Source organism: Arvicola amphibius, chromosome 3 (genome assembly GCF_903992535.2).
Source record: "Arvicola amphibius chromosome 3, mArvAmp1.2, whole genome shotgun sequence".
Classification (NCBI taxonomy): Eukaryota; Metazoa; Chordata; class Mammalia; order Rodentia; family Cricetidae; genus Arvicola; species Arvicola amphibius.
In genome coordinates this window covers 18,488,100-18,503,873 of record NC_052049.1, presented here as the reverse complement: position 1 = coordinate 18,503,873, position 15,774 = coordinate 18,488,100, and the positions used below count along the sequence as shown (strand labels likewise).

Here is a 15,774-nt window from a genome sequence, read left to right as displayed (position 1 = left end):
CATCCCAAGATTTATAAAAAGTTTAAAGTTGTTAGGGGAATGGTTTAAGATTTCACATCTCTTTAAGAATAAACAGACGTTCAACCATTTCTAAAAGGTTTTTTATTTGCTTTGTTGTTTGTTTTCCTTCAGTGGTGAAGTTACCCACAGGTTACCCATGGCCTTATTGGCTTTCCGAACTAGACTTGCCAGGAACCGTTTCTTTGTTCTTTGCCATGTTTGGGAAATGTAGGCGTTTACTCACATCTCCTCAATATGAAATAGATTACTACTAATAATAGAAGAGACATAACTAGTTATGCATTTGATACATATTTCCTAAGTGTTTGGATAAAGAGTTATACTCTCTTTCTAGGGTGTTCCCAGTAAGGAGTAAAAGCCAGAAACCTCCTGAGGCAGTTGCCAATTTTTTTTTTTAACCTGGTAACACATTCTTTCTATATTTTTTGGATTAGTAAAAATAGCTTCAAATTAGGTTATAGAACACTCTGCTGGATTGTACATTTCTCACAGAACAGTTTTTCCCTTACAGCAATGTTTCAGTGGGGAATTAAATGTGCACAACATAAGGGATTTAAAGCTTTTACCTGTGAATATTTAGTTTAAACTATGATGAAATATTTCATTTAATGTATTTTCCTTTACTTACACATAATAGTTTATTTCTATATTAGGAAACTGTTCTCTGTAAACTGATTTTATTTAAAGTAGCATGTAGATTGGCTGAAATGATTCTGAAGAAACTTCTGAGTTTTAAATCGTTTTTTTTTTTTTTTTTTTTTTTCTCCAGAAGGTAGGGGACATCCATGAAGAATTCATTAAGCTGTCATAGACACGTAGATCCAGCGAACTCTGGAAATCTGTATTATTTTTACCTGCTTTCATTTTCAGACAAGAAGATGCTAAACCTTACTTTGTTCCCCAACTTTGGCATATTTATTTATTATCTTCCACCACACATTTGCAGTAACTGGGGACTTGTAGAGTTACCCTTTTCCAAGAATTAGTGTTGGATTTTGAGACATACAGTGTCATGCGGTACAAGTCATGGAAAGGCGGCTTCTTTGTCGACTGCTGAGATGAGCTTCACTATTGGAAGAAAAAGGTGGAAAGTTTTTGTTGCTGTTATCTGTTTCTCCGTGAAGCATCAAATGCGATATTGATACTTTTTGGCACTTAAGCTATTTACTTACTGTGATTTAACGAGCTGTGGGGAAGGGAGACATGCTCCCACTGCGCACTTCATGCAACTATCACCAGAACTTCTTTGTAGAAGGATTTATCTACTCATCAATATTGTTCTCATTGTGCCATTTCCAGCAGCAGTAAAGGGACTTCCCTTTGGACACAGGTTTCCTCTGATGGCTTACCTTCTCTCAGAGCCCTGCAACACATCTCAAGGACTCCCACAGATGGCTCCTGCAGTTTTGTGAGGTGACTAGGGTTCAATTATTTTTGAACATTCCCCAGGAAGTACAAACACTCTCAATTGTGTAATTAAGTAAAACAATGAGTATTCTAGAAATTTCAAACGATGTGAAATGGTTCCTTTTAAAGAAAAAGAACATGCCAAGACAGCAATTATTAGGCAATTTTAAATTACCATTTTTGAGAGCAGATTTTATATAATAAGCTCAAGAGTCTGATGAAATTTCATGATTATCAACGTTGAATAAATTCCACATTCTTTCTCTTTCGTTTCTCCGATCGGATTTTGGCATTGCCTTGAAGTAGGGAGCAGGGCATTGTGCAAAGAGTACTCGCAGAATCCTTCTTGAACAGCAGTAAGCTCCACGTGATGTACATATTCGGCAGATGATTTACGGGTTACAGACATGCTGTGACCTTTCTTTCCCAACTGCAAACACATTAAACAGAGCTGATTAACCCAGACTAAAAACACAGGGTTCTGTTCTCTTATGAGGGTCTTTGACAAATCCTCCCTCAGCCCTCCCACTTTTTTTCACTTGCAAATCGCCCTGCCCAGAGGGGTCTACCACAGCCCATCCTCAAACCTGGAGCCCTGCAGCGCCATCAGCTGCAATATCTTCTTAGATGAGCGACGTTTCTTATTAATCAGAAACGCGGAATGGAAGCCAATCAGAGAGTTCCTTTGGTTTCAGATTCCTGCCTGTCTGAGTTAAAAGTGGTGCTGAAAGAGAAGCACAGTGAGACGCATGAAGATTCGTCTGGGAAGACAGTATGAAAAGGGGAGGAATGAGACAGAAGCCACAGCAGAACTGAATCGCCTGCTGAGCGAGGCTAACTCAGTTTCATTGCTAAACAAGGTAAGCGTTATTTAGTTGCCGGAAAACAGAAGCAAAGCAGTCTTTCCTTTCTTAGAATGTAGTATAGATACTGCTTCTCTCCTCGCAAGTATTTTCTCTGGGCTCTTCTGCTCTCTTCTAATATTTGGCAGCAGGTAATACGGTTTATATAATTAAAAAAATACATATTCAAATGAAAACATTTAGTGCTTTGTTCTCATTTTACTTTTTAAAATTCCTGATACCCATCAAGCTATTTTTTTATAGTCCCTAAATTTGCTTCTGGATTATTACTGTAAAAATAAAAGCAAAGTTCAAACTATATTGAGTCACTGTACTGGCTTGGAATTCTCTTTTTCTTTGGTTTTGTTTGCTTTTTGTTTCTGTTTTAATGTGGTCATTAATACTTTCATGTCTATGAACCTGAAATGGTTCTGTAGTTTTCTCATAACTTTTGTTAACCACTTTCCGTCAGAATTATGAAAATGTAAAAGCACCAGCATTCATAATTTAATGTGAATTTCTTTTTACAGCTATAAGAAATGTGATAGTAGACCTGAAATATGTCTCTCATGTCAATTGGTTTCATGTGTTAGGATTAATATAATAATTTTTGCCTGATAACAGACATTTCTGCAAATGCATATGGTTCTCACTAATAGAAATATATGTATATGTATACATACCTGTTGGCTGTAATTGGACCAGATAAAATAATGTTGAAACCTAATGAAAATGAGAAAGTCTGCCAAGAGCAGATTTTGGCATTTTTGAGTTTGAAATCATAAGAAAATGCATTGACTTACTAGAATATTTTTTGTTCTGCCTTTCATTGCAGAATCAATATCACAATTCAGATTAAGCAATTTCTTATAAGCAACATGATCTTAAAAATAAGCTTGGTATTTTATAATGTTGTTTATAATGTCTCTAGAATGATGTACAATTTAGCCACTATAGATTGAGTGAACTTCTCAGAGACTGTTATACATTAAAATAGTATAACGAAAGTCACACACTGTATCAAATAAGTTGATAATAATTTGTCTGATGAATGTTTTGATGAAAATGTAATGAATTATAGATTTTTAAAGCTTGATTATTTTTCTGGAGATTTCTTGTCATTTCTTATGCTGTGTTATAAACACAAGAAGTTTCTAAGCATATTTTTCATGATATACCCAAATCATTTAGTCTGAAGAAAAATATGAATTTTATGATATCAAGGAAAAGAGGAAACTTTTGTGAAGTAGGAGAGAATCTTCATTTGGCTTCTTTTCATGATTTCTATGAAGTCACAAGAATTTGCTATCGTCCATGTTCTTAATATGATTAAAACACTCTCCTGCATTTGTTAAAAGATGATTTATAGTCTCAGATTCTCAAAGTGATCTATTGCCAGGCAGTGCTGTGTCAGGTGAGGAAGGAATATGTGTAACTATGAGAATAGCGAGTGCCAGTTTCAACAGATATTATGAAAGACACGGGAGATCAAATAGCAGACTGCTCCATCACATGTCAAGAAAGAACCTGGACAGAAATGAGCAGCATGTGTTAACATTCTGTCATCAAATTTATCACCAGATCAACTGAAGTTTCTGCCTGTACATACAATACCATATGTATTTAATAGAAAATAGAAAATATTTGAAATGCTAAGACAATATCTCATATGATTACACACTTTCAAAAGTGGGAAGATTTAAGGTATAAGGGATAAGCAAACTCCAGCCAGCAATAATGAATGAAGTAATGATTTAGAAAAAGCAGATGGCAATACCAATTTGAAAGTAATAAACCAAACTTCAAGGTAAAGAGAACTAGTAATATTAATGAGGAAATAGATCTATAAGGTGACATGATTTTCTGAGGTAGAAATGCTGTTTTCTTGTATCACACCATTTAAGTACCCAGAACAGTATTTCAACTGGTTTATGTAACTGGATCGCCATTATTAGGCTTATGTGCATAATTAAAATAAAAACCTATTGGGATAGCTGTGTGTAGCCAGATACTAACTCAAGTTAATAAGAAATTATGTTTCTAAATAGTGTGCAGATTTGCTTGACTTGATAAATTTAAAAGGATCAGAACCTCTTCTGAATGTCACCTTGCATGGGGTGGGTTAACCTTTGCATTTTCTTCTGTTCTTTTACATATACAGCCTATTCAATGCAGCATGCTTTCGAGCACCAGGCAAGAGAGATTACCTTGATGCTTTTTGCTGTATATCAACCTTTCCTCTGGTAGCCTATGGGACATACAATACTTTCTTCAGTGGCTCTAGATGAACGAAAGAAGTCAGCCACTATGTTTTAGATAATGCTAAAAATTACATAATACAAGTTATGTGAGTAACATGGCAGTTTAGTGCTTGTAAGAAGAAAGAATAAATTGAAATCAAAGTTAATTTGAAGAATACATATAAGTGTGTCATCAGCAAATGGTGACTGAGACTTGTTCTCTTTGGAAATATTCCCAGATCGTTATTGGATTTCAAGTAGATGGTTCAGTGTAACTGGCTGTTGGTTTGATCCTTTATCTGTTCACACAAACACACATTGAAGTATATTTTAGATTTAAAGCTGCACTTAAAAAAGGGTGATTTTTTTAAAAGATGTAGAATATTTTGAATGTTTACACAGCCAAGTTTATGTTTATGCTTTTAATTCTAATTTCCTGATGTTTCTAAACAGATAGGTAAGTAGATAAATTGATGGTAGGTAGTGGTTGACTGCTGACAGATAAGTAGATTCATGATAGATATTGCTGGGTCAGGTAATGGGATCTAGATGGGTGTTACTAGAAGTATGATAAAGCAGATGTGTAATAGACGACAGATCAGAAGCAGATAACAAATGGAATGCAATAACTCTTTTGTGGTTTTGAACATCCTGACGGAGATTTGACTTTCACAGTTACTTTAGTTCTTTTCCTGGAACTCCCATTATGCTCATCACTAAAGCATGGCAAGGAAGGGCAGTGAGGGGGAGTCTCCTTTCACTCTTAAGCATTTCCATTGCGGCTTTAACAGGCTAATGTGCTTATCCCTAAATTTAGCACTCACAGAGCAGGTCTTCTAGCCACATTCCAAATGCAAAGTGGTGGACTACATTGATTCTCTGGAGCTTTTGTATAGGAGGACTGTCATAAAACGCCTACGCCTGTGTCAATGTCACAATCTGGATTCTTACTATAATCTTGTTTATTCTTCAGAATATACATAAAGAAATATGATTGTATCTTCACTCATTTCTGCTACCATTTCCATCCTCCAACTCCCCCATATCCTTCTTTTCTTTTTTTGCTGTTGTTGTTCCCTTTAAGTCTCGCTGTGCAGCATATACACATATGGACATTGTGTAGAAGACTAAAGTACTTGTTTTGTGAAAATTTATGTGTATGTTGAGAACCAACAATGGAAGTCTCATGGTTCTTCTATTTAGTGTGTGTGTGGGTGGTGGTGTTGGTGGGTGTGTTTATTTATATTTTTTATTTTATTTCACATTTAGAGTAGCAAATGGGAAATAGTAGAAGTGCCTAATATTTGAATAATATTCCCAGTTTGCCCCTCTATCTTATTAATTTAACAATTTACAAAACACTCATACATGAATGAGTGCTCTCGTATCTTCTATTTGTCTCAATCAGAAATTTCTTGGTCCTTTTTGTTACAGAGCTTGAAGCTGATTCATAAGTTTGGTTAAAAATCCTTCTTACTCACACAATTTAGAGATTGGTTCTACAGTTATGAAGTGCATACGTGACTTAATTTTGTTTTATTTTCTATTTTACTTCAAACACGTATAACTTGTTATGGAAATATAAGTAACTAAGCACAGTTATTTGATTCACTTATTTGATTCATATGTCTTTAGCTACACTTAAAAAAAGAACTATGTCCGACAGAATTTATATTAAAATGCGAAGCCCCTACAGGTTCTCTATATGATTCTTATAACTTCTAATATAGTTGGAAACTTTCTTCCCATTTTTGACAGTACCTCAGGAAAGTCATATTAACCAAAAAACAATGTTCTTGGGAAGGCATTCTAATCAAAGAGAGAACCATGGCATGTTACACGATGTTCTCACAGCTAATGAATACTGGTAATTCACTCCTTTGGTCTAATGACAAATGCGGAGCTACTTCAGCCTGTAGATGTTCTTTCTGGAACTTGGCACTCATTACCCATACATTGGAAGTAAAAGTCCTATTCATGCCACTTGCTCTCTGTTCAACACACACATACATACACACACACACACACACACACACACACACACACACACACACACTGTGATAGACATGTGTTTTACCTCTTCTGCTGGCAAATAAAAAATAAGCATCAATTTTACAAACTAATGACTATATATACTGCTTTTGTACAAGTGCAGTATTTGCCAGGGTCATTCTTTAAGGGGTAATTTTTTTCTAGACTCCATTGTCAGGCATGTGTCTATCCTCCACATCCTGGATGTAGTAGAATTTCATGTAAGTTCCAGAAGTGGTTCACCAAATATTCACATTCATGTGTTTTATTATAACAGTCTTTAAGACATTAAATCATATTTTAAAAGGGAGATAAGCCATCTAGTTCAAATTACACAGTAAAACCATTGTGTCTTCAAATGCTCATCTACATATACAGCTCTGTTTTTACTGTAAGAGTGTAGATTTGCACATATTACTACCTATTATATGAGCATGTTTGTACAAACTCAATGTGTTTACTAAGTTTGAAGGGAATCAAATAATTATTTTTATGTGTACATAAAAGTTAATCTGTAATAATTATTATTTGATGACATATAAGGCATCTTAACCTTGTATCAGGTGGTTATAGGTAATATATCATGTAAAATGAGAAAGCTAACTTTAGAGTTTTCTATTTCTCAAAATGTTAAACTGTGATTTGTCATAGTTTTAGGTAATTTAGTGAATAGGGTGAAATAGGCTCTTTGAAAAGCTGTGCCTAGAAATAATTGTTTCCACTCAATCTTCACAGTTTTGAGGACTGAACAAAATATAATCTCTTTGCCCACACATATGGTGGGTGGGGAAACTATTACATAAAATATGGATTATAATGAAAGCAGAAATCCTATTTATATAATATTAGAGACTTAGCAAAAATTCCTTAATAATTTTACATTTGTCAGTACAAAGCCTTCATATTACACTGTGGATTTCCAATTAATTATCTGACATCTTTATTTAATTCAGGGTCATCTCAAAAGACACTTGAGATTTTCTTTTATTAGTAGAGGGAATTGATAATAATCTTAAGAGCAGATCAGTTTTATAGTGAAAATGTTGTACAAACATTGAAAAAGCTTTGTTTTATGTAAGCATACATACACCAGTAGTAATAAAATAGCCAAGGATAATTATCTTAGTGGTATTATTGTTATAAGTAACAGCTTATCTTATTTTAAAAGTATATTGAATGAACATGTACTAGAAAACAACTATCTATTTGAAGAGATAGATGATAATTTTGTCTCTTTCAAATCTTGATCATTTGTGTCAAAATTGGTAAATTTAAAATCTTTTTGTCCTTCTCTGCACCTGTATCTATGTCTCTCTATTCATATCTCTCTGTGTCTTTTTATTTTAAAATAAAAATTTTGTGTTATTTTAACATGCATTCCTAACCCTGGAGGACTTTTTAAACAAGGCTTTGAACTTATTGCCTTTTCTTACACAAGAGTTCAAAATAGTTCAATGACAGTTCAAAATATCCAGATTTGAGTTTATATTTCCAATAGTAAGCCCTCATTTTAGGAATTAAATAAATAAATAGCTCTCTAACATACTTATATAGATAATTATTTATAAAAGAGTATTCATCTATCTTACATTATTTTATTCAGAAGTCAGCTCTTTGCTGTAATTTTTGACAATGAAGAGTTATTATATTTCCAAATCAGCATCACTTTGCTTTGTAATGAGCTATAGAAGATGCAAATAGTGAATCCCTGTAATGAAGTGTTGCTTATAAATATTCATGGATTTTGTTAGTGTCAACCATTAAAGAAAAATTGCATTTGAATGTCAGAGTAACATGTATACATTTATATATTTGTAGGGTAAAATATTTTTTATCAGTAATACCTATGTCTATATTTATCCTGTATCTAAAGATTAGATATATAAACGAATGATACATTTTAAGTTCACTGTTCTGATTTCACAGTATCCGTTGAACCTGATTTCTTATAGCAGCTATGTAATATAATTTTATTCTAGTGAGAAATTTATAAGACTGGAAAAGTCTTATGATTATAGGAGAATAAGAATAAAGAAAAGCTTGATTATGATGTCATTCTCTTGAACTTTTTGCATGTCAGACAGCTACTTCAAGTTTACATACATTCATATTTAAGAATAAATATTGAAAGCTACAGAGAAAAAGTGATTAGTGCAATGAAGATGTATCTTTCCATAGTGGACTCAAAAGAATAGAGATGCAAAGTTTCAAATATAACTGTTACTGACACAGACAAGTGCACTTCTGCCCAGTGTGAGGCAGCAATCTGAGATGTTTCATCATGAATGGACACCTTCATGCTCTTCATTTACACGTGGATCTAGAATAATGCCTTCATTGCCCAGCATTACATTGCTCAGCATTACATTCCTTCTAGTCAGAACCGTTCAGGGAGAAAAGAAAAATATGTTGCAGATATATGTTTTGGATGTTCTTTCATTGGCTCTACAAATTCATTTTCAAAAATTAGAAAAAAATTAAAGATAAAATAGTCAAACAGAATTTGAGGAAACCCTATCCTAGGTTTAAAATTATTTTTAGGTAATAGTTTCAGAGAGACAGCTCTCCCTAATGGTGTATGAATAACATATTGCACCTTAAAATACAGCTTAGAAAACTAAAAAGTAACTTTGAGAAATAATACTGGCAAATTGAAATTTTAACTATGTATCTAAGTGCATATGTATGAATGTAGTATGTATGTATGTATGTATGTATCTGTCTGTCTGTCTGTCTGTCTGTCTGTCTATCTGTCATCTATACTTATGTATCTATCTCTATCTGTCCTCTATCATTTGCCTATGTATTTATCTACCTATCTATTGATATTTATCTATCATCTATTTCTCTCTATCTATCATCTATATATCTATTCATCTATTCACCTATTTATATATATCCTCCATCTATCTTTCTACTACTGTCATTCATCTATCTACCTATCTATCTATCTATCTATCTATCTATCTATCATCTATCTACCTATCTAGATATCTATCTATCTATCTATCTATCTATCTAGATTTCTATTTATCTATATCTATCTGTGATCCCTCTATGTACATATATTTATAGACTAGATTGCTTTCTACAATTGTCATATATTTATGGAGTTATTGAAATTAAATTTTATTTTTTGTTTACATTAAAACTTCTTTTGTCCATGTAAAAGTTTTTGTAGTGTTTTTAATACTAGGATTACCTGAGGCAGAATTCATAAGAAAGAATATCTTTACTTACTTTATTAGAAAAAAATCAATTTTACAAAAATTATTTTTAAGCAATTAAAACAAATATTGTAGAAAGAATATAAAAATTTAGCTTTTTATTTTGTATGTGTTAACATTTGTTTTATAACACACACACACACACACACACACACACACACACACAACAGTAAAATATATCAGTAACACATTAGTAAGTTCAGCGTTACATCCTGTGTTGTGAAATGCTCTGAGTTCCTCCTCTGATTGCTTGGGCTTTCCTCCTCCACGTGTACGGGTACAGATGTTTTCTCTCCATAAGAACTGTGTGGTATCTTTCCATTATCATTATTCCCACCCCTGACTTCTTTTACTTCAAAGATACAGACACAGTGCATTTAAGGTAAGCATCTATGCTTTTTAACTTGGCTTTCATTCTGGGAGATGATTCAATTGGTAACAGGAAGTGCCATTTCCAACATGAGAATTCATTACATGCCGGGAACTAATGTGATTTTGTCAATATGGTCCATCACCAATTTTAGAAACTCCTTTGCTTTCTCCACCTCCCCTGCTTTTACTGCCTGACTGGAAAAGGGCTTGGGAGGGAGGTGAGTTACCAAAGCCAGAGGATATGAGAAGAGATTACGGAACAAGTTTGCCACTCGAGTGACAAGAACAAGTGCAGGCAAAAAGTCTAACACAAAAAACAGCAACCTATGGACAGAAAATTATAAAGCTAAATATAAAAAATGTAAATCAAGGAATTAAAGTCATCCTTATAAACTTAATGCTCTTAAGTGAGATGGATTGTGGGAAATTAATTTTCAACACGTTCTTCTATTGGCTCTTCGCCTCAAAATCACACTTCATTAATTCCTGTTTTTTTTTTTTAAAAAAAAACCCAATCTTTTCTTATTTTACATACCAACCCCAGTTTCCACTCCCTCCCCTCCTTCCACTTCCCCTAACATCCCCCCCCATCACTCCACTCACTCATCAGAGAGTTTAAGGCTTCCCATGGGGGTCAACAAAGTCTGACACATCATTTTGAAGCAGGACCAAGACCCTCCCCTTTATAGCTAGGCTGAGCAAGGTATCCCTCCAAAGAGAATGGGCTTCAAAAAAAAAGTCAGTTCAAGTACAAGGGAAAAGTCCTGATTCCACTGCCAGGGCCCCACAGAACGTCCCAGTCACACAACTGGCAGACACATTCAGAGGGCCTAGTTTGGTCCTATACAGGTTCCACTGTTGCATGTGTACAGAACCTGAATGGGCAGGGGCAAAATCTACAATTCATTGTTAATGTTCTTATATACTTGGTATTTGTTTTCCAAATTAATGGCCCTTAGTGGTAGGAAAAACTTACTACGTTGTTCAGAGAAAGGTATGAATGAGGCACGTGGCAGCTGGGGTCTTAGGTTGCTGACGAGTTGCTAGGTGCACAGTCTAAAGTAAGGTCACCAAGCACATCTTATATTAGGGGTGTGTTCATATCTCAGATACAGTATTCTGTCAGGTCGTTCAGTTTTTCCTTCTTGCTGTCATGAAAGAGTTTTCTCATTCTCTTATTGCCCCTAAAAGTGAAGTAAGTCATCTTATTTTGAAATACAGACAAAAATATTTAAATATCTGTTAAAAACTGCATTTCAACTTTTGTGATACTCTCCTGTATGATAATTCACAAATATTAAAAGAGTTATAATAAAAATAATGATTATAGGTAGACATTTCTTATAGGCTAGATGTTGCAAATTAAAGGAAAAATAAAGTGTTATATATTATTTTTCTGTACTTATTAATTCTTGGATCAATTTCTTATTTTGAAAATAAATGCATTAATTACTTGACTCTCATTTTATGTGCTCATATGGATAGTGATTCTTATTTTAAGGTTTTCTTTAAATTGCTGGTTTTAATATAATAGCTTTCATTTCCCTTTATTCTTCCTCCCTCCAGAAGTTTACTGCTTCACCCTTCGTTACTGTTTTTAAAATCCATAGGCCATTTTCTCATTGTTTTAAATAAATATGCAGATATTTTTCTAACACATAAGTACAGCCTGCTCAGTTTGTATAACATTACTTCACTGCATGTTCCTAGGTTGACTGCTTAATATTGGAGAACCAATTGGTGTGTTCTTCCCTTAGGAAAGCTATTTCTCTCATACACAGCATTCCTTAGTTGCTTGTAGCTCTTTGTGTAGGGTTTAAGCCTCCAGAGCATTCCATCACTCACATTAGCGTGTCTACTGTTGTTATCCTTGACGAACTCACATTTAAATCGTCCTGTTAATGGGTGTAGCTTCTAACATTCCCAAAAGATCAATCTCACAACAATCTCTAATTCCCTGGCTCTTAGAATCTTTCTGCACCCTCTTCTGCAGTGATCCCAAGTCATGGGTGAGGGAGTATTATTGTAGATGCAATCACTGGAATTGAACTTCCCAACTCTGCATTCTGATTGGTTTTGGTTTTCTGTAATCTCCTTCTGTTGGAAATAGAAGGCTCCTTGATGCAGAGGTAGGACTATCTTATCTGCTCCTAGAAGGACAAACATTTTGAATGCATTTAGGTGCTATGCTGATATAATAAAATGGTGGTCATAGGTTCTCCAAAATCCTGTGTAAATAATTAGGGTTTCCCTCTTGTTGACCAGGTCTTATATCCAATTAGAGCGATGTTGGTTTTAGCTAAGATAAGGATGCTAATACTGCCTTTTTAGGTTTATTTGCCATGTTAATCTTCCTTGTATTTCATGAGTTTTATTAGCTGGATAGGACTGTTGGTTTTTGTACTTTGGGTTTTTGTTGTTGTTGTTGTTTTGTTTTTGTTTTTTGTTTGTTTGTTTGTGTTTTTCATTTTGGTTACTTGCTTGGCACCTGAAGCTAACCCTCAGAGAGGAGGCTTTCAAATCTTTTCTAGCAGGTCCCTGGGTACTATGTAATATTTTGGTAGTCTCCTGGACAACTCTGACCAAGAACTGAAAAGAGCATTTCTTATGACATTTGGGATTTTAATAGATGTTTTTGGATTTTGGAGGGAGAATTGTCAGCTCAGAAGGAAAATTTATGTTTAAACTACATACATGTATTTTTATGCCAAATTACATTTATCATAGGTAGTTTTAGGTCATTAATTATCAGTATGGTTCCTTATGATTTTTGACACATACACATATGTATATGGAACAGTAAAGAATGAAAGGACCATGAATTTGAAAAACAGTAAAAAGGTTACATGGAAGGATTTGGGGGAAGTAGCAAGTGGAGAGGATGACATAGGATTACGTTATAATCTGAGAAAAATAAACAAATTAGAAAACATTTTAAAGTGCTTCTAATTTCCTTAGTTTGTGTTTCCTATATGCATTACTGTAGTAACAAAGTATTGGAGAACAGTATTAACTTATTGATAGTCTTTGTAATGGTCTTGTAACGTTTGTTCCATTTAACTGGCAGATGATTTTCCATTCTGATCACATGTTACTTCATTTGTAAAATACAATCATCAAGAATTTATACTGGTAAGCACTATTTTCCTCGTAGTAAGGACACAAAGAATATCAGAATCAAAGAACAAAGGTATGAGAAATTTGCTGTATATTTCAAGGATGAATTTTAGATAGCTTTTTAATATTTTGATGTTCCATGAAACTCCTGAGTGAATTTCAAACATTACAATCACATTTTAGGATATCCTAAGGAGGAACAAGATAGTGTTTATCAACACAGTCATAAGGAATGTTTTATTAAGTTTTAATAAGAACTGAATAACCTGTATTGGAACATCCACAAATAAAATGAAGAGCCATACCTTACATCTAGGAATAAACCTATGGTTCTTGAAACTCTGTTGAAAAGAGATTTTTATATTATTAATCTCAACATTTTCACATTTTATCATATCTTAGGATGACAATTAAAATGATGAAAACATTTGCTTTCAATTTCAGTAGTATTTGTATTGTAAGCTCCTGCAACTTGGAAATTAATTCAAAATAATTTAGACTACAGTGTATTAAGTTAATTGTTTAAAGTTTAAACAAGTGCATCCAGAGATACAGGTGAGCTAAGAAAGCTATTGAAGTTAATGGTGGAAAATATCCGTGTTTCATATCATAAACTTCAGTGTCAGAATATTAACTCTTTTTTTCATCACTTTTAGGATTTTACTCTTTTGTTCATTGAGTTTTGTTATGACTAAAATAAATTGTATTCTTGACCTGAAAGTAAGGAGTTTTCTATTAATGGGGATTTGTTTAATGAATATTTTACTGGTCTTTCAAGCAAAAGATGAAATCATAGTTATACACATATAACCTTCAATAAAATTGGCGTAAATATATTTGCTAGTATGGTTATTTCTAAATTTTGTAAAATACTGTCATTGGCATAATTTTTAAAATGAAGTGTTCAAATTATATTACAAATTAAATTTACAAAGAAGAATTAGTGCCTAATACTTATTCAATCTGACTGTGCGGCTGTATACTATCCATTTTATAGACATGATTTATTAATACTTTTAATATCCTTTCCTCAAATAAGTGGCTCACCTGAAAGGATAATTCTTTGTGAATAGAATGTTATTTTTTTTACTAAATATTTTTTCATTCAGAAATGGTCATTCCACAGATAACATAATATGTGAATGTACTAACAATTGTACAATTAGGTTTCCATTTCTTCCTTTAATCAAAAGCTCATTTCAGCTAAAAGAAGGAGAGACAACCACCTAATATGTGTGCCTGGATCTGTGTCTATATCCAGATCCTTATGTATAATGATAACATACAGGAAACTTGCCCTTCTCTAAAATACAGAAGTTGTTAAAAGATTAGTTCTCTAAATGTTGAACTCTGGATAAGGTGTGACTTTCTTCAAAGCACAATGGAATGACGGATTTTTTTTCTAGAAGTCTCTTAAATGTTTCTTACTGAAAATTATCTTTCAAATAGATACGATTTTCACTTCCAATATCAGTTTAATATTTCTTGTAGTTTCCATAAGGAAAATTGAAATACATAATCATTGCTATTCTCTACTTCACAGGATCTACTCTGAAAATGTCCACTCCTTTCACAACCTCTAACACATACTCTTCTTTGTTGTTTACTTTTTTCTGCCCCACTTGGTTTTTCAAACTTTTCACTAGCTTTTCCCTGTTTGCAGAGTTTTCCTGTTTCAGCAGCCTCTTCCCAAATAACAATGCAGAGCCACTGTTGATTATAAATGTTCAGCCAATAGCTCAGGTTTAATACTAATTAGTTCTTATATTTTAAGTTAACCCATTTCCCTTATTTATGCTCTGCCACATGGTGGTGCCTTTATTACCAATTTCATCTTCTGCTTCCTCTGCTTCTAGCTGGTGACTCAAGGCTCTGCCCTTCTTTCTCCCAGTATTCTACTAGTCAGGCTCTCCTGCCTAACATAGTCTGTTGGCTAGTCAGCTTTTTTAAATTAAACCAGTCAGAGTGACAAATTTTCATAGTGTACAAAGGAATTATTCTGCAGCATTTCCCTTTAATATCTTCTGTTAGTTTGAAGTATATATATTTATATATATATAATAACATACAGGAAACTTGTATATAATAAGTATATGGTTAGGGATCACCTCAACATGAGGAACTGTATTATAGGGTTTCAGTGTTAGGAAGGTTGAGAACCCCTGGTCTAGACTGTTAAATGAAAGAAGAAAATGAAATGTGATTTCTTCTCTAAATAACTGAGTTTATGCTAAGACTTTGTTTGTTAGGATAGTCTGTGTTCTAAATTGATTCAGCCTACTAAATACTGCAGCATCAATAATGAATACTTAGAATGGGGAAAATCATGACAGCACACTTGAAAATTTGACAAAATTTTGCCCTAAATTGTTTTCAAAGAAAAAACTCATCCCCTATTGCATTGTGAAATATAACTGAAGACTCATAAAAATAACTTTCTGGAGTCAAGAAAATAGGTTCACATTATAGTTTTATAATGATACGTGCCATTTTAAAATAAAAAAGAAGTCAGCCCTA

At 33.5% G+C, this 15,774-nt stretch overlaps 1 protein-coding gene across 1 annotated transcript in view; it reads left to right on the top strand.

Moving 5' to 3' along the window:
- Nucleotides 1-2,181: 2,181 nt before the first annotated feature.
- Cdh9 (cadherin 9) overlaps nucleotides 2,182-15,774 on the top strand; it is a 111,561-nt gene continuing 97,968 nt past the window's right edge. The window contains exon 1 of the mRNA XM_038322448.1: nucleotides 2,182-2,288. The gene's annotated coding sequence lies outside the window, so the exon portion shown is untranslated. The remainder of the gene's footprint in view (nucleotides 2,289-15,774) is intronic.